Raw genomic sequence first — 17,951 nt, 5'->3', positions numbered from 1 at the left:
CCAGGCTCAGGAAGATTCCCCTGGAGGAGGGCATCACAACCCACTCCAGTGTTCTTGCCTGGAGAATCCCACGGACAGAGGAGCCTGGCGCGCTGCATACAGTCCACGGGGTCGCGGAGAGTCAGGCACGACTGAGCGACTGACACAATGCCTGGTCCACAATGGGGTCAATCGGGGAGACAGAGGCCGTGGTGACGGAGAGGGGCCAGTTAAAGAAGAAGCCGAGGGCTTCCCTGGTGGCTCAGGGGTAAAGAATCCACCTGCCAATGCAGGAGACACGGGTTCAACCGCTGATCTGGGAAGACCCCACGTGATGGGAAGCACAGTTTCCGAAGCCCACGCACCTAGAGCCGCGCTCCGCAGGAGACGCCACCCCCAGAGAAGACTGCGCCCCCAGCTGGAGAGCAGCCCCGCTCACCACAACCAGGCAAGCCTGCCCAGCACCAAGTGCCCAGCACAGCCAAAAACAGAGAAGGGAGACGGAACAGAAGGGCCTTGCTTCCCGTGAGCAGGGGGCAGAGGGCGAAGCCAGCACCAGCTCCCAGGATGGCTTTTCCACGCCGGCTCCTTCGGGTGCCTGCTTTCTTCACTGACCCTCAGCGCCAGCAAGCCTTTCAAGTTACAGAATTAACCGTGTGCTCGCCTAGTTATTCTGCCCAAGCTTGCCTGTGGGGCACTAAACTGTCGTCGGGCAATAAAGGCAAGGCCCTCGGAAGGTCAAGGCGGAGGCCCCGGGGGCTCTGGGGAGAGCAGGCTGGTGCACGTGAATCCTGGGGCGTCCATCCCAGCCCTTCCCGGCACCTGAGCTGCAGGTGATTTAGAGCTAGAGGCGACTCCTAGGGGGTCAGCGTGACTCATAGGAGTGGGAGATGAGCAAAGCGATGGCCCGAGTGGCTGATAGGCAATACATTTTTGAACTTAACTAAAATCCCCTGGGTCTGATAGTCAGGATATTGGTTGTCTGAGCAACAGAGAGGTGGGAGCAGCAGTGACTTAAGACAGGTCTCATCAGACAGAGGCGTTACGTCCACAACAGGACACCAGCGCCCTCCTGCTGCAGACACAGCTCAGCGGGAAGTGACCCACAAGTGGGCTCAACGGAAAACAGAAGCCCGCGGTCAAGGTCCACGCTCCGAGCAGCCCCTAAACTCAGACAGTTTAAAGAACAGGAAATGTGGGCCCTACCCTCTGCCCTTCCCAATCTTACGACCTGTGTGGGGGCGGGGGGCTCCGCCTGCCCCTGGGGACCTCAGACTGCCCGCTGCCAGGGAGAGACATTGTAGGAATCCAAGGAACACTCAACAATTATTTTTTTATTAATTTATATTTTGGTCGTCACCTCGTGGCTTGCTGGATCTTAGTTCCCTCACCAGGGATCGAACCTGTGCCCCCTTAAGCACTGGACCACCGGGGAAATTCTCAGGGACACTTGAAAGAAGGGACACACTCTACACAAAAGATATTGCTATCTCTCAAAGCTGAAAAACCATGTATCAGCTGAGGAAGAACAATGGAGCTATGATAGTTTCATAAGAAATGCTGCCAGCCAACAGTTTAGATGAATGAGATTATCTGAGCAAAAACTCAGTCTTTAAAAGCTGTTCAGAAAACCTCGTTACGTCAATCAATACTCATCCTCGACATTTGCAGAACCAGGGTCCTGGGTGAGTTGGAGATTTTTCAACAGGTCCCAGATGGAGACTCATGATGGTGGAGACCCCCTCCTTGGTCTTGTTCTGACGTCTGACTCCAGTGGAGTCCTCTTGCTCGGTCTTGCTCTGACGTCAGACTCCGGTGGAGTCCTCCTCCTCGGTCTTGCTCTGAAGTCTGACTCGTTTTGCTCACACACTGCCGACCACGCACCCGGGGCCGTGCTGACCCCTCACTGCTGTGTACATACCGTCTCCCTGTCTCCAGGCCCCCGTGTGAGTTCTCATCTCCGGCTCCACTGATGTCCTCTGTCTCACATGCATTTCTCATTGCCCTTTTCTCCTCAAAGATCAGACCATCATTGACGTCCACCCTACATAAGCCACATGGTCTCATAAAACAATCTCCGAGTAAGTTTGAAAACCTAAGAAGTAAATTCACTTCCCTTGCAGTGCTAACATAATTTCTGCCTTCTTTTGAACCCAATCTGCTTCCCGGGATTCCTGCCTTTTGTCTTACTGTCTCCTTTGCTGCCTTTAGGACATGAACTCACGTTTCTGGGCAAAAGACACCCAAATCTGTCAGTTCAGCTGAACCCTTATTCTGCACTCACGTCCAGAGTCCTTCATGGCCAGGGCGCTCCACCTGCCTGCTCTGACCGCAGCTCCGTTGTCCGAAGGAGAAGAGAAGAAATTCAGATGACCCCGCTGAGTGGCAATGCTACGGTGCTGGTGGCTACGATGAGGCTCCTGGCTTGTCTGAGTTATGTTTTCCTCGTTCTGAGCCCCTACATGACGCAGTGAGCGCGCTGCAACGGATGCGTGAAACCAAGGAGCAGCCGGTGCACGGCTCTCCATACCTGTTCAGAGACTGCAGCCAACTGGCTCACGGCTAAGTGCTGAGTGAAGATGGAGCCCGCCTTCTGCTTCCCAAGACTGGGCAGAAAGTGGAAATAGTCACAACGTGATTAGAGCGCGGCGTGAACCCATTTTTGCAAAAACAAAACAAACGTGTCTCTTTCATTTAGTCCAAAAATACTTATTGATTGCTGTGACTGCTCTAACAAATCACTATCAACCGGGAGGCTGAAAACAACAGAAATGTATCTTCTCTGAAGACCGAAAGTCTGAAATCTGTATCTCGGGGCGGAAATCCAGGTGTCAGCAGTGCCCGCTGCAGAGGACTTGGGGACGAGCCTGCTCCTTGTCACTTCCAGCTTCCGGTGACGGCCCGCGTCCCTTGGCCTGAGGTCATCACTCCAGTCCGCAAGGCCAGCATCTTGCAGTCTCTGCTCTGTGTTCACATAGCTTTCCCCTCCGTGAGTACATTGAACTTCCCTCTGCCTCCCTCTTACAAGGACACATGTCATCACGCTTAAGGCTCCCTGGCTAGTCCTGAATAACCACCGTCTCCAGATCCTTAATCACACCTGCAAAGGCTTCCCTGGTGCTCAGACATTAAAGAATCCACCTACCAATGCAGGAGACCGGGTTTGATTCCTGGGTCGGGAAAATCCTCTGGAGAAGGAAATGGCAACCCACTCCAGTATTCTTGCCTGGAGAATCCCATGGACAGAAGAGCCTGGCGGCTACAGCCCATAGGGTCACAAAGAGTTGGACAACCAAGTGACTAAGCACGCAGAGGTAACAGTTACAGTTTTCAGAATTAGGGTGGGACTATCTTGGGGTGGCATGGCACCCCACTCCAGTCCTCTTGCCTGGAAAATCCCGTGGACGGAGGAGCCTGGTGGGCTGCAGTCATGGGGTCGCGAAGAGTCAGACATGACTGAGCGACTTCACTTTCACTTTTCACTTTTATGCATTGGAGAAGGAAATGGCAACCCACTCCAGTGTTCTTGCCTGGAGAATCCTAGGGACGGGGTCGCACAGAGTCAGACACGACTGAAGTGACTTAGCAGTAGCAACTGGGGGTGATAGGCATTATCAGCAGCCCACTCACAAACACCCGTGTGTCAGGGGCCCTGGTAAGTGCTGGGGACACGTCAGGAACAGTCACAACAGCGTCAAAGCTCTCAGCTCTCACGGAACTTTCGTCCAGGTCGCACAATGTGCTGTGTGTCTGTGTGCTCCGTCATGTTCGGCTCTGCGACCCCATGGACTGCAGCCTGCCAGGCTCCTCTGTCCACGGCATTTCCCAGGCAATCACGCTGGAGCAGGTTGCCATTCCCTCCTCCAGGGGAATCTTCCCCACCCAGGGACTGAACCCACGTCTCCCTCATTGGCAGGCGGATTCTTTACCACTGAGCCACCAGGGAAGCCTGTATGTGATACCTAATAATAATGTACTGCATCAATAAATGAACGCACCTTAGAAAAAAGGCATTTTAAGGCAGAGCGTGGTGTAAAGGCATGGAGACTGAGAGTTCCAGGCTGAGCTCCGGAGCGATCAGCGTGGAGAAGCGAGGGGTCCAGGAGGAGGCCAGGACCGCGTGTGCTCGCTGACGCGGTGAGGAGGGCGCAGCAGGGGCGAGCGGGTGTGTCTGTGGGGCCTGTCGCGCGTGGGACGGGGACTGAGGACTCAGCCGCGCGAGCGTCACGTGGACCTCGACAGAAGCCAGTGGGGTGGGGCGGGTGGGGCGGGAGACTTAGGTCAGTGAGCAGGACATCATCTGGTTGGGAAGGTACCAAAGTAATCATGGTTGTCACCAGATGGCTAGAAATACTGCTGCCATTATTATCTTCTTTTCGCTTGACTATATATATATAAATACCTCTTTTAATGTAGTGAACGTCAGCTGATTTTAGAAAAATGATACGATCTTACATCATAGATGATACAGCAGAAAAAAATTATCTGGAATTGTGTTAGGTTTAACTTTTTTCTGATTTACTTTTTAACCTGCTTTGCTCATCTGTCAATGTGTTCATAAAAGTTTAGAATCAGGCAGAAATGAATATTATCATTTTTAAAGTTTGGGGATATAGTGTAAGACAGCTTTGTAATTTATTTAAGCAACCCACTATTGGTAACCGTTTGACTTGTTTCCAACTAAATTCCTATTGTTGGACAGTTTGGTTGCTTCCACCTTGGCACTAACAAACCAACACAAAGTCAGGATAACTGGATGAAAATCAATCACAGACTGGGGGAGGGGGAAGGAGGAAAACAACTGAAGAAGTTCTGGAAAGATAGACCACAGCGCTTAAAGAAACAAAATGTCCCTTGGTGCTCACAGTTTGCCAATATTTGTTGACAGGAAGGAAGAAAAAGAAAAAAGAAAGAGAGAGGGAGGGAAGGAAGGAAATCAACAGTGCTACGAAGTTACTCATTTTCAACCAAATTATTAGTAACAGTTTAGGAATTATTGACTCAGCTAAGCTGTTCCTGACAAATCCTGTGCTCGTCTCCTTCGGGTCAGGGCTTATGTGGCCCCTTGAAGAGCGGATGAGACTGGTGGAAACTGAGGGAGTGCTTCTCTTGGTGTCTGCAGGTGGCCTTCTAAAACCCCGTGCCTTCTCTCCAGTCTCAGGCCTGGTGGTGAGCCTGGCAGAGCCCCGACTCAGGCCCCGGGCGAAGCAGGCAGAGGGCACGGCCTCACACCGAGCGCTCAGATCCAGGGCCCGGGCGGGGCTGCTTCCCGGCCCCCCAGGGGTGGACGCGGCCCTTTCCCCGCCAGAGATCACAGCTCCCACGGGGGAGTCTGCACTCAGGGTCCAAAGCTCGGCTGGGACAGGAGGGAAATGCACAGCCACCCTGAAAATGGTCTGTTTCCCCGCCCCAGCCTGCCCCCAAACAGTAAGAACACACTTCATAGGCTTCCGACGGAAACGGCCCCCCAGCAATGAGACCGCAGTCACAGCGCCCACGGCCTCTGGAGCCGGACCGTCCCCAGTTCAGACTCAGGGAGGAGAACGCGTCCCGGCGGAGCGTTTGCCCATAAAGCCGCAGCACGGACTCTCATTTCCGAGGACGGGGTGTTCACTTCTGGCACCTAAAGTTGCTTAGCTGGTTCTTCCGAGTTACAGCATTGAATTCACTCCCAAGTATGAATCAAACCATCAAGCCTTTTATTATCTCAATCTGTCGCCAGGAACAAAGGCAAGAACCCCGCCTGGGTGAGCCCCTTAGAATACACTCCATCTCCCACTAGACAGGGCAGCCTGTTCTACCTCTTCTCTGGGCAACAGATTCTTCTTGTACATACGTACGCTTCAGCTGAACTATTTGAAAAGATGTTCCAGGCATCATGACATTTACCCATAAATACTTCAGCAAGCGTCCTGCACTCCACCACAACCCTATTATCATACTGAAGAAAATTTGCCTTAATATCTATTTTAAATTAAGATAAATAATAATAATAATGTACATAATATTATAAGGAGGACAGGGAAGCCTGGCGTGCTGCAGTCCATGTGTCGCAAAGCGTTGGACCTGACGGAACAACAACATACTTAATAATTATAAATAATAGTGTACAGTCCATATTCAAATTCCACAAGCATCTTCAAAATGTCCTTTATACCTTAAAAAGTTGTACCATATAGTTGCAGTTCATAATGTGTTTTTGGTTTTCTCTCTTTTAGTCTCAAAACATTTTAACTTAGAATAGCCCCCTGCCTTTCTGTCTGGTCTTGCCTGTTTTACACTACTTGGATTTTAAGTTCACACCAACTGTCTTATAGAATCTTCTGCTTCCTGGGATTATCTAATTTTTCCTTGATGATTAGATTCAGGTAAAACATTTGAGGCCAGAATGTGGTACAAATGATGGGTGAACTTAATTATATTACACCAGAAAGCAAATAACCTTGCTTATGTTGTCCCAGTGCTGTTGGATTGCTCTGTAGTCAATTTACTTTTTAGAAATAAAATGAACAAACCACACAGTGAATGGATCTATATTTTCGAATTGCCCCATGTGCAATGAAAACCCAGTGTATTTTTTCATAACAACCTTAGCAGCATCAGCTTTTGTGATTTTTTTAATTCCACTGTAAATAACAAGCCTTCTCCATTCCTGTGAAGGGGACGTTTAAAAAGCCTGTGAACTAATGCTAGGTACCTTTTGCAGAATCTGGAATTTCTCATATCAAGACAAAAAACCAAACCAAATGAAACACCACCTTGCAAAAACAGAAAAACCCACCCTTCACAAGCTGTGAGTTTTCAAGCCACAATCCAGACCGTGGCGGGTCGCTGAGGACGGGAGGCAGCGCGGCAGTAAACGCCGCCTTCGCCCTCCCTGGGGGCGGTGGTGGGTCACCCTGCTCACCTCTTTCACCCAATGGGAGCCCCGCACCCCCTGCCAGTCAGGCCCAGCCAGCAGACCCAGGGCTGAGGGTGTGCTCATGAGTTGGAAACCGCCTCGACGAAGGTCGCTGCTGCCGCCGCCTGAGAAACGAGCTTTATGTGTTTGTCTCTGTTTGCCCGAGACAGCAGGCTGGGGGCTTGGACTGGGTGCTAGCCATCTTGGGATCCCCAGCCCTCGGCAAATCTCACGGCTCTACACGGGGGCTCGAGATGGACTTGCAGCAAGCCCTCCATCATCCTAACGTGACTCTTGTACAAGGTGTGATTTCTGGGGCTGGAAATGGCTTTTCTGTGTCCCCCAGGTCTTTCCTAACTGCTAGAGCTACAAAAAAAAAAACACCACCCGATTTTGTGTTTCACAGCATCCTTTTTCTTAGTTTTTAAAAAATTGATTTTTAATTGGCGGATGATTGCTTTGCAGCATCGTGTTGGTTTCGCAGTCCGTCAGCATGAATCAGCCACAGGTGGACACACGCCCCCTCCCTCTCGAAACTCCCTGACACCTCCCTTCCCATCCCACCCCTCTAGGCTGTCGCAGAGCAGTGGACTTGAGTTCCCTGCCTCAGACAGCAAATTCCCACTGGCTATCTAAAACATTTAAACATATCTTTATTTCACTTTAATTTTCTGGCTGAGCCTCATGGCATGTGGGCCAGAAAACGCAGGATCTTGGTTGCCCGTCCAAGGATGGGACCCCTGCCCCTGGAGGGGAAGCACAGAACCTTAACCACTGGGCCCCCAGGGACGCCCTCACGCCGTTCTTTTGAGAGCCCTGTGACAGTCCTCTGTCCCTGAGAAACCATCTACCCGATGAACTAGGTCATAATGAAACATATGAGGCCCCGAGGGGGCCTTGGGGACAACAGATGCCATGCTGCACACCGCTCCTGATCCCAGCGTGGGACTGGCTGGAGCTGCCTCCCTGACTGCCGATTTGTTGACTGCTTTCGGGCAGTTTTGAGGTTTTTGTCCCTTTCTTCCTCTGCTGTTATCGTCCTCGGTAAACTGATGACTTTCCACAGCAGTGAACTTTGATTCCTTTTTCTTCATCCTGTGTGTGCCTACCCATCTTGTGTGTGGTTACCCTGAGGCTCCCTTGAAGTGTCTTAGAGACAGAAATCTATTTTAAGCTGGTAGTAACTGAACTTCCATTGCACGTGAAAACTCTACCCACTGACTGCCCCCTACACACACATTTTATGTGTTTGATGTCACTGTGTCATCTTTTTACAAATCCATTACCAGATTATTTTACTTATAGCTATTTTAGGGTTTCCTAGGTGGCGCTAGTGGTAAAGAACCTGCCCGTCAATGCTGGGGACATGAGATTCGGGTGTGATCCCTACGTCGGGAAGATCCCCTGCAGGAGGGAATGGCAACCCACTCCAGTATCTTTGCCTGGAGAATCCCATGGACAGAGGAGCCTGGTGGGCTGCAGTCCCTGGGGTCGCAAAGAGCCAGACATGACTGAAGGGACTGAGGATGCATGAGGGGGTGAAAGCAAAGCAGATCAGGGTGCAGGGCCCCAAAAGCTGGGAGGCTGCTCACTCCCCTTTCTCGCTTTCCTGTCAAGGGGAACTCTTTCCTGGGGGGAGCGGTTTCTTTCGGGCACAGAGCAGGGCTGGCCTCAAGGATGGACAAGGCAGGCAAAAATGAAGCTGTTCTTCCTTGTCACTTTGTGCGGTTATCCTCAGGAGTTTCTCCCATCAAGTTGCTCGGGTTTCGTAAGTGGCCTCCTGAGCCCTCCCAGAGCTGCTGCTGTTCAGGGATCTTGCTGTTGTTGTTTAGTCGCTCAGTCGTGTCCGACTGTCTGTGACCCCGTGGACTGCAGCGCGCGAGTCTTCCCCGTCCTTCACCATCTCCTGGAGTTTGCTCAGACTCATGCCCATTGAGTTGGTGATGCCATCCAATAACCTCATCCTCTGTCACCCCCTTCTCCTCCTGCCCTCAATCTTTCCCAGCATCAGGGTCTTTTCCAAAGAGTCAGGTGGCCAAAGTATTGGATCTTCAGCTTCAGCATTAGTTCTTCAATGAATATTTCAGGACTGATTTCCTTTAGGATGGACTGGTTGGATCTCCTTGCTGTCCAAGGGACTCTCGAGAGTTTTCACCAGCACCGCAGTTTGAAAACATCAATTCTTCGGCACTCAGCCTTCTTTATGGTTCAACTCTCACATCCGTACATGTTCATGGATCGCTGTCTAATTATTGATCTCTGTTTAGGAGACCCAGGCTGGGGTCTCCTACTTTGAAATCTTCATCAGGAAGAATTTGGGGGTGGGGAAGGGAAAGGAGTTTTTTTTTTAACTACTTGGAAATGGTTAGAATCCTTTCTCTGCTGAAATTGCAGACTTACAAAATGGGTTTCAGGGAGAGAAGTAATTTGTCTGAATAAGTTTGAGTGTCTGTCTTAGGATTTTGAATTTGATCAGAGCTTTATTATGATCAAGTAGACAGAGGAGATGTTTTCTGTTGGGGCAGCTTTTTCCAGACTTGTAGCCTCTTCCCCCTAAATGCAGACCTAGTTCTGTCATACTAGATGGGTATTTCATTCCCGAAGTCCTTATCACGGTTTCTCATCTGGGGGAGATGCACTGCTGATAAGAAAATGGGCTGAACATTCAATCAGTGGTCGTGACATAAATATTCTCAAGTTGTGTAAATGAGGCTGCTTTTACGTGAACTATATTTCCAGCTCCTGGCGGCAGCAACCTGAGCAAACGCTCTCTGGGGAAATGCCCTCATAAACATTAAAGCTGAAAAGAGTTTTGAGAGCTCGGACTCCTCCACGAAGTCACGAAAGACAAGCCTTCTTTAAAATCTAGTTGCAGCTGCCACATCTGATTTCCAGGTCAGGAACTGTCGGACTCTTTGAACCCGAGCTTCACCGTTCAGTTACGAATCCAATTGGAGAACCAAACGACAGGCAGGTAAATATGAAAGGGAAAGCTGACCTGGTGAAAGAGAGACACGCTTTGTCCTGACGACTGTGAGCCTGAGAGCTCTGCATCCTTCGTGAAAAGTCCCCACACAGTGCCGAGAGTGCGCTGCCCTCCAATCATCCCACGGCCGAGCTCCGGAGAGGGGCGAGCGGGGAGGGGAGGGGGGGGGCGAGCGGGGAGGGGAGGGGGAGGGGGGGCGAGCGGGGAGGGGAGGGGAGAGGGGGCGAGCGGGGAGGGGAGGGGGAGAGGGGGCGAGCGGGGAGGGGAGGGGGAGAGGGGGCGAGCGGGGAGGGGAGGGGGAGAGGGGGCGAGCGGGGAGGGGAGGGGGAGAGGGGGCGAGCGGGGAGGGGAGGGGGAGAGGGGGCGAGCGGGGAGGGGAGGGGGAGAGGGGGGCGAGCGGGGAGGGGAGGGGGAGGGGGGGGCGAGCGGGCGAGCGGGGAGGGGAGGGGGAGGAGGGGGGCGAGCGGGGAGGGGAGGGGGAGGGGGGCGAGCGGGGAGGGGAGGGGGAGAGGGGGGCGAGCGGGGAGGGGAGGGGGAGAGGGGGGCGTGGGGAGGGGAGGGGGAGAGGGGGGCGAGCGGGGAGGGGAGGGGGAGAGGGGGGCGAGCAGGGAGGGGAGGGGGAGGGGGGCGAGCGGGGAGGGGAGGGGGAGAGAGGGGCGAGCGGGGAGGGGAGAGGGGAGAGGGGGGCGGGGGGCGAGCGGGGGAGGGGAGGGGGAGGGGGGGCGAGCGGGGAGGGGAGGGGGAGGGGGGGGGCGAGGGGGGAGGGGAGGGGGAGGGGGGGCGAGAGGGGAGGGGAGGGGGAGAGAGGGGCGAGCGGGGAGGGGAGAGGGGAGAGGGGGGAGGGGGGGCGAGCGGGGAGGGGAGGGGGAGGGGGGGCGAGCGGGGAGGGGAGGGGGAGGGGGGGGGCGAGCGGGGAGGGGAGGGGGAGGGGGGGGCGAGAGGGGAGGGGAGGGGGAGAGGGGGGCGAGAGGGGAGGGGAGGGGGAGAGAGGGGCGAGCGGGGAGGGGAGAGGGGAGAGGGGGGAGGGGGGGCGAGCGGGGAGGGGAGGGGGAGGGGGGGCGAGCGGGGAGGGGAGGGGGAGGGGGGGGCGAGCGGGGAGGGGAGGGGGAGGGGGGGGCGAGCGGGGAGGGGAGGGGGAGAGGGGGGCGAGAGGGGAGGGGAGGGGGAGAGGGGGGCGAGAGGGGAGGGGAGGGGGAGAGAGGGGCGAGCGGGGAGGGGAGAGGGGAGAGGGGGGAGGGGGGCGAGCGGGGAGGGGAGGGGGGGAGAGGGGGGCGAGCGGGGAGGGGAGGGGGAGAGGGGGGCGAGAGGGGAGGGGAGGGGGAGAGGGGGGGCGAGCGGGGAGGGGAGGGGGAGAGGCGGGCGAGCGGGGAGGGGAGGGGGGGAGAGGGGCGAGAGGGGAGGGGGGGAGGGGGGCGAGCGGGGAGGGGAGGGGGAGAGGGGGGCGAGCGGGGAGGGGAGGGGGAGGGGGGGCGAGCGGGGAGGGGAGGGGGAGGGGGGGGCGAGCGGGGAGGGGAGGGGGAGAGGGGGGCGAGAGGGGAGGGGAGGGGGAGAGAGGGGCGAGCGGGGAGGGGAGAGGGGAGAGGGGGGAGGGGGGCGAGCGGGGAGGGGAGGGGGGGAGAGGGGGGCGAGCGGGGAGGGGAGGGGGAGAGGGGGGGCGAGAGGGGAGGGGAGGGGGAGAGGGGGGCGAGCGGGGAGGGGAGAGGGGGGGCGAGCGGGGAGGGGAGGGGGAGAGGGGGGCGAGCGGGGAGGGGAGGGGGAGAGGGGGGCGAGCAGGCGAGCGGGGAGGGGAGGGGGAGAGGGGGGCGAGCGGGGAGGGGAGGGGGGAGAGAGGGGGGCCAGCGGGGAGGGGAGGGGGAGAGGGGGGCGAGCGGGGAGGGGAGGGGGAGAGGGGGGCGAGCGGGGAGGGGGAGGGGGAGAGGGGGGCGAGCGGGGAGGGGAGGGGGAGAGGGGGGCGAGCGGGGAGGGGAGGGGGGAGAGAGGGGCGAGCAGGCGAGCGGGGAGGGGAGGGGGAGAGGGGGGCGAGCGGGGAGGGGAGGGGGAGAGAGGGGGGGCCAGCGGGGAGGGGAGGGGGAGAGGGGGGCGAGCGGGGAGGGGAGGGGGAGAGGGGGGCGAGCGGGGAGGGGAGGGGGAGAGGGGGGCGAGCAGGGAGGGGAGGGGGAGAGGGGGGAGGGGGGCGAGCGGGGAGGGGAGGGGGGAGAGGGGGGCGAGAGGGGAGGGGAGGGGGAGAGGGGGGCGAGAGGGGAGGGGAGGGGGAGAGGGGGGGCGAGAGGGGAGGGGAGGGGGAGAGGGGGGCGAGCGGGGAGGGGAGGGGGAGAGGGGGGCGAGCGGGGAGGGGAGGGGGAGAGAGGGCGAGCGGGGAGGGGAGGGGGGAGAGGGGGGCGAGCAGGCGAGCGGGGAGGGGAGGGGGAGAGGGGGGCGAGCGGGGAGGGGAGGGGGAGAGAGGGGGGCCAGCGGGGAGGGGAGGGGGAGTGGGGGGCGAGCGGGGAGGGGAGGGGGAGAGGGGGGGCGAGCGGGGAGGGGAGGGGGAGAGGGGGGCGAGCGGGGAGGGGAGGGGGAGAGGGGGGAGGGGGCCGAGCGGGGAGGGGAGGGGGAGAGGGGGGCGAGCGGGGAGGGGAGGGGGCGATTCCCTGACTGCACGTCCCCTGGTCTTCACGTGGCAGAGTGAGTGAAGCAGGCCGTGTTCATTGTCTCCAGCGTCCAGTCGGAAGCTGAATGGAGTGGTGGGAAACAACTACAGGATTGAAATCGCCTTGTTTGTGTTACCTTAGGAGTGCCTTGTTTTGTATACACTTCAGATTTATTGAGACAGATTACACCCCTGTGCGTAAATCACTTTGTAAAAGTAAATCAGGCAGTTTTCCATAATTCCTTTCAGCCTCTAGGGTACAAGCTGATACGCTAAAGCAATAATTTACTATCAAGTGGGGTCCTGGGGAATTGTCTTCTCATCGGGAGACGTGCTCATGGGGTTACAAGAAGGAAGCGCTCTCATCGCCTCTCTGCTCCCGTCTTTCTCGGTTTACGTGTCCAGAAGGGGAAAGTTCAGGCTCTGGGTTTGGAAGGTGGAAAGTTGGGCTCTGTGTTTCTGCTTTGAGGAGGGCTTATCTGTTCTCAGTAAAAAGGAGGAGACACCACAGGAGGGACCACGACATTGGCATTGACCTTGGATCCAGCAGGATCTGCCGCCTTCAGTCACCCGGGCTTTGTCTGCCAGTTTGAGGAAGGCCAGCCTCGGTGCTCACACTCAGGTTCCTCTGACACTGTGAGTGCGCGTGCTCGGTCACGCAGCCGTGTCTGACTCTCTGTGTCCCCATGGACTGTGGCCCACCAGGCTCCTCTGGCCACGGGATTCTCCAGGCAAGAGTACTGGAATGCACTGCCATTTCCTCCTCCAGGGGATCTTCCCGACCCAGGGATCGAACCCACATCTCCTGCATCTCCTGCATCGGCAGGTGGATTCTTTACGCTGTGCCACCTGGGAAACCCGTATATGACGCTGAACATCAAACACTATTTTCTCTAAGATATTTCACGCGCATTTCGGTTTAACTCAGGACATGGCCTTCTTTTAAGTGTTTTAAATCACATTTCCAATTTGCCAAAACATTAACAACCAAATGGTAGCTTAATCCTCAATGGCTAAAACCAAGAAGTAGAATGCGGAGGGGTGAGAGTTAAGTATGAAGTTGTGCCTTGAAATTAAAAAGACCCATTTAAGAATTGGTGGCTTAAGTTTATTTAAAATGTAATTACTTTGGACCTTTGTGATGGGGTTCCTCTTTCATGGATGAAGACAAGAATTCCACACACAATGCCAGTCAGGGGAACCTAATATTCAAGAGAGGATTTGGGTGGTTCGAGATGAAATTAAATCACATGCTTGGATGGGCTGCATTATAAGCAACCTCCCAGCTTCCTTCTTGATTTTCTGGTTCCTCGTCTGCAGCAGCAGCGGGGGCGTCCCTCCTCCCCAACACGAGTCACTGCTTTAATTGCCCTTCTGATGACCAGCCTCCTAATTGCTCTGTAACCCTCCTTTCACACCTACATTTTTCTCTTTATTAAGTCAACAGGGTTTAGACCTTTCTCATCTGTAAGGGTCTCTTCTCACGGCTCTGTTGTTTTACTTTTGAATTTAATTTCTTCCCCCTAGCAGTTTCTCATTATGTGATTCACAGGCAACGAGACAAGAAGAGGTTGCTCAGACTGCACACGCACAGTCCCCACGAGGTGAGGGTTCACATCCTTATTTTCAAGGGCTGGGGAACACGTCCTTAAACCACGGTAGAGGGGAAGGTGCATTAGAGCTGCAAATTGTCAGGAGTTGTTTTAGAAAACAGGGCTTGATTGCAGTGGAGATCTTTAAGAAGTAGCAGAAAGTCCTGACATGTGCGTAGGTGTGCTCAGTCGCAAAGTCTTGGTGACCCCATGGACTGTAGCCCGCCAGGTTCCTCTGCGCATGGGATTTCCTAGGCAAGAATGGTAGAGTGGGCTCCCATTCCTTCTCCAGGGGGTCTTCCCACCCCAGGGATTGAACCGACGCCTCCTGCATTGGCAGGCGAGTTCCTTACCACTGAGCCACCAGCGGAGCCCAACAAAAGACCCAGAAACTCATGACACCACCATGTGTAAATCGAGCTCTGATTTGCAAAGTTACTGAAAGTCATCCCTCTGCCCAGGAGGACCGTAAAGGCCCGTCCTTTCCGTCCCCTTTCAGGAGCCGTGCACACCTGGATGTCGGGACCGGCTCTCCTCACCCCCAGCCCTCCACCTCCGCAGCTGGCTGCCTCCATCAGGCCCACGGAGGCGGTGAGAGGCCTGAGTAGCCACCCTAAGGTGCAGGAGGACTGTGCAAGTCGTCCCAGCAGTGACCGGAGCCCGCGTTTCCCCTCGGCTGCCCCAGCCTGGAGAACCGGCGCGAGCGTGACTGCGGCGGGGCGGCCACCCTGGTGGCGTCACGCCGGGCGTCAGTGCGCCCGGGAGCTGCAGTCTGGGGGTGCAGCTGCAGGGGGAGAGCGCCATGCCTTCCAACCCGGAGGAGGCAGATCGGCCGACGTCCGAGCTGCGTCGAGATCTTTGCAAACAGTTCCTACAAGCCTGGTATTGTTCCGATACCTAATAATACAGTAGTGCTTTACATAATTGCCTTTCGTGGAAAACTATAAATAGTCCTCTTAATATGCACAGAAGTACTTATACCCCAGATGTTCCCATGGTGAAGGGACTGGGGCTGTAATTTCCACCTGCTTCAGGAGCGCTGAGACGCGGACGCTCGACAGGCACATTCTTTCCCTTTGCCTCCTACAGAGCCCCACACCCTCGTCCTCCAAACCAGTTCAGGACGCCCTGATCCCCCTCAGCTGTCGGGCTCAAGGGCTCCAGTAGCGATCCTTTGCGTCTGTCCGCTCCCGGCAACACACCTCAAGCGAAGTCCTTCTGGGAGAAGTGCTCTGACCTCTGCTCCAGGAGAGCCTGTTTCCTGGGTCCCCGGCCTCCTTGTTCCGTTTTGCAGGCTGCTGGAGGCGGTGGAGCCGTCTTCCAGGGTTACCTCACTGGTTCCTTGTCGTGACTGCTGGCTTTTCATGCCTCCTCACATAACCACTGATGGGTGAATCCAGCAGAGTCTTTCTCCACAATTTGGATTAGAACCTTGACCAATAATTACTTGGAGCTTTTTTTTAGGCTGAACTAAAATTTGCAGTACAGACACACTTTGTTTTATTGCGCTTTGCAGATACTCCGTTTTTACACACTGAAGGTCTGTGCAGCCCTGCATGGAGCAAGCCGATCCACGCCACTGTCCCCGATCCACGCCACTGTCCCCGATCCACGCCCTTGTCCCCGATCCACGCCACTGTCCCAACAGTCTTTGTTCACTTTGCGTCTCTGTGTCACGCTTTGGTAACTCTTGCAATATTTCAAGCTTTTTCATTATCATTGTATTTGTTACAGTGATCTGATGTTAATGATCTTTGATGTTATTACTATGACTTAGGCTTAGGGGACAGTTCACATTTTTGAGTAATAAAACATTTTTTAAAGGTAAAGGTATGTACTTTTTATAAAGTATGCTTTTGAGGTATGTACTTTTTTCTAGACATAATGCTGTTGCACCCTTAATAAACTGCAGTGTAGTGTGAACGGGCTTCCCTGGTGGCTGCTGACCAGACGCTTGCCTCCGGAGGGAACGGCAGCAGGATGTGGGCTCCTTGCTCTCCCCTGCCGCCCTCTGGGACGTGGGATGTCACCCAGAGACACAGCTGAACACAGTTGCCTGAACTGAGAAAGAAAAGCAGACTTTTTCTAACAGGAAACCGCAGTCTAACTTGGCTGACTGATGGGGCAACAGAGGACTGACTTTGTTAATTCGTTTACATGACAGCCAATTTCCATAAATTAAATGAACTAAATGATTTCTCCAGCGTCTTGAATAAAATAGATTTAAAGCCCTTGATAAGGTAATTGCATTTATCAAAAATATCCTATTAGTAAAGGTATACTGAGATTAACTAACAATATTTAGATTTTCCTATATCTTTTGGGTGAAATAAAATGCCTACGTGATAGATATTAATAATAAGTATAATCAGTTGTAATTTACTAAGTTTTAATATAGCCATCCTTTTTGGTTATATTTTCCCCAAATTGAGAAACTAAATAACTCCAATGACTGGATAACAAATCTTTTTTTAAATCAAATGGGTTTCTTGTGGGGTTCTTTTTTTTTTTTTTGGCTTTTAATAAAATTGAAGGAGGACCTAACTGAGTTGTCAGCTGATAGATTAATAGAATAATTTTTGAAGATGGAGTACAATGTGATTTTTGAAATATCTCTTGGAAGAAGTTCAAAGGACTGAGTGTCGTTGGTGTAACAATCTGTTTATTACACCATATAACTATATATATAACTATAATAACACCATCTATTAACCAACAACTTATAACCTATTTATAAGTTACCAGTGTGACTTATCTGTTTATGGGAACAGAGAGCTGTAGAACTTACATACGCACGGACGCAAACTATGACGAGGGTGACGCCGCACCCATCTTACTGCAGCAGTCAGAGAGACTCCTCTGTGGACGAACCCACCCTTTAGGAGAAGCGTTTCTAACGACATTTTACTTTTATGTATAACGATTATTAGCAAATCAACATGTGTAATATATTTATATTGTTGTGATCAATTGTGAACTAATAATAATTATAGCAATAACTCCATTTTATCCAGATGAAGATGAATGCTTAATGCTTCACATTCACTGGAAATTTAAACAGTTAAAAATTCCAATTTATATACATACATCTGTGGCAGAGAAGTATAATTGAGCAATCAATTACTACCTGGAAGCACAGACTTTACATTGGAATAAAATTCTGTGGGACAAGTAGAATGGAAAATGTAAGTTTGAGAAGGAAAAAGAATGACACAAGCATTAAACAGAAGTGGGATTCACATCCTTTTTTAAATGAATGATGGAGGTTTTCATTCTGGGTCAGTTTGTTCCTCAAATGCCAATATTAAAAGCACCTTGGAAAGTACATCTTTTGTGACTATTGTAGCTTATGATGAAAAATTTACATATCAACCAAAAATGTAGCTTTATTTATTCTATGAGATCCAAGAGACCATTTTGAAATCCACTGCTCCAGGAGATGCGGGTTTCTTGACACAAGACAGGACGGTTTTTCTGCTTCGTTCCTCTGAGCCTCTGTTAACGAGCAGCTTGCCTCCCGGGGGCCACGTGGGACCAGCTGCCCGCTGTCCTGCCTCCTGCGTGTCCGTAAGCTTGGGCAGCGCTTGGACCTTTTTAAGGTGGCGCTAGTGGTGCAGAGCCCGCCTGCCAGTGCAGCAGACGCAGAAGACACGGGTCTGATCCCGGGGTCGGGAAGATCCTCTGGAGGAGGAAATGGCAGTCCACTCCAGTATTCTTGCCTGGAGAAGTCCATGGACAGAGGAGCCTGGGGGGCTACATCCATGGAGTTGTGGAGAGTTGGACACAACTGGAGCGACTTAGCACACACGCAGAGAGGGAAAATATCACATGGATCTCTGTATTGGCTTAAATAATTTTCATGGTAAT

The sequence above is a fragment of the Cervus elaphus genome, chromosome 27 (assembly GCF_910594005.1).
Source record: "Cervus elaphus chromosome 27, mCerEla1.1, whole genome shotgun sequence".
NCBI classification, from domain to species: Eukaryota; Metazoa; Chordata; class Mammalia; order Artiodactyla; family Cervidae; genus Cervus; species Cervus elaphus.
This window is presented reverse-complemented; position numbering follows the sequence as displayed.